The 1,888-nt window shown below is 57.5% G+C and overlaps 1 protein-coding gene across 1 annotated transcript in view; it reads left to right on the plus strand.

The window, feature by feature from the left end:
* Positions 1-1,888, plus strand: part of SLC39A14 (solute carrier family 39 (zinc transporter), member 14) — a gene marked incomplete at its 5' end in the record, with an annotated part of 5,575 nt that overhangs the window by 261 nt on the left and 3,426 nt on the right. The window lies entirely within an intron of this gene.

Consider the following 1,888-nt stretch of genomic DNA (forward strand, 5'->3'; position numbering starts at 1 on the left):
CCTGGACCTGCGGGACCAGCCGGTTCCCGTTCCCGGCTCCGGGACATAGGCAGAGACGAGAGGAGGCAGCTTGCCTACGGCAGCTGGGAGTCCTGATGGGGTTTTCCTCGGTGTGGTTTGTGCCGTGGGCTCGCAGCATGGTTTTACCCTCGATCGCACATGCCACAGGTCAGGGCTGTGCCTGCAGCACGGCTCTGCGGGATAGCTGGATGATGGGGGGACCTTGCTGCAAGCCCTTGTGGGTGGGAGGGGGTGACTTGGGACATTTAGGGACCCGCTGGCCTCCAGCCACCAGCGGATGCTAAATGAGCTTCCAGGCATCCGGGTCCTGATGATGCCCAAGGTCTTGGATCAGATGCCCTGAGCGCAGCACTGGTTTCTCCCACGCCGTGAGGCTGGGGCTGGCTTGGGAAAACCTCTTTCAAGTAACCTGGTGGCTTTATTTCCACCCACCCTGCAACAGCAATGATGGTTTGTGTCACAGTTGAAGCATCCAGAGCACAGGGAGAGTTGCTCCGGTGCCGTGAGGCCAGCCCCAGCGTGGGGGTGTGGATCCGGAGCCAGCCTTTTCCATCTGCCCGGATCCGGGGTCTCCGGGTTCTCCCCATCTCCCCACGCCGAGAGCCTCGGTAATGTCTGGCCCTCGTTTTTTCTCGTTCCGCAGTGTGGGGCTTTGGTTTTCTCAGTGTGTCGATGATTAACGTGGCCTCCCTGCTCGGAGTCTTCATCGTACCGTGTACCGAGAAGGCCTTTTTCAGCCGGGTCCTCACGTTTTTCATCGCGCTCTCCATCGGCACGCTGCTCTCTAACGCGCTCTTCCAGCTCATCCCAGAGGTGCGGTAGAAAGTCCCTGCCTCTCTCCCATCTCCGAGGGCAGCTCTCCGGGCACCCTCTCTGCCTCCACCCTGCCGAATCGAACCGATCCCTCCATCACCCGAGGCTGAGGGCTTGTCTCAGGGGCTCCGCAGGGCTTTTCTTGCTCCTCCAAGCACCAGGAAACCCTCTCGAGTGTTGCGGGAGGCTGCGTCCTCTGGCTCTGCTGGATCCTTGCAATGCTGCTGGCCAGGTTGGAGGTCCGAGAAGGTGTTTGCTCCTGCTCCATGGGCTGTGGCTGCTTCACAAGGGAGTTTATCCCTTGGAGGGATGTGCTCAGCCCTGCTTCGTGCTCTGAGGTACAGCAGCACTAGTGGTGTGAGCTGGACAGAAAGACCTGTGGGACGGAGGAAATATCGGTGTAAAAGCACAGAGAACAGCCCGGAGAAGCAGGAGCTTCCTCTCGAGTCAGCCAACTTTTACAAATGTTTTAATGGCTTTTTCCCCCCCCCCTTGATATACAAGACCAATGTTTCCACAAGGTGTTTTAGGCTTACGCGGGGTTTCCTGGTGCTCTGATGGGACCGACAGATATATCACAAATTAATTGTGTTGTAATTGCACAGTTCCGGAGTTGAATAAATACACCCACGCACTCTCGGATTGGACACTTTCAAAACACCTCTGCTTCCTCGGCCCCTCGGGTCAAGGTGGCTTCGCAGGGCTCTTGTGGCTCCTGGGTAGATGACGAGCTGGATCCGAGCTCCTCTGTATCCAGCCTTAAAACCCTGCATTTGAGGTGCAACCTTCCTTTTGAGCAGAGCACCCTTTGCTGCCGCGGGGTTTTGCCCTTCGGTGTTGCCCACTTTGCTCTTGGGGAGCGAACGCCTCGTCTGTGTTGGCGGGGGGATGTTTTTTTCCAAGGCTCCTTTTCAACTCCAGAACTGCGACTTTTATTTGCCGAACATAAAAACCAAGCACCTATATTTCCTGATCTGCCAGGAACTGAAACGCCTTACGTACGCTCCACCCTCGCCGTCAGTCGGAGCATCCGAGCGTGGCTTGCGGGGACCGG

This window comes from Cariama cristata, unplaced genomic scaffold (genome assembly GCF_000690535.1).
Source record: "Cariama cristata isolate BGI_N322 unplaced genomic scaffold, ASM69053v1 scaffold22991, whole genome shotgun sequence".
NCBI classification, from domain to species: domain Eukaryota; kingdom Metazoa; phylum Chordata; class Aves; order Cariamiformes; family Cariamidae; genus Cariama; species Cariama cristata.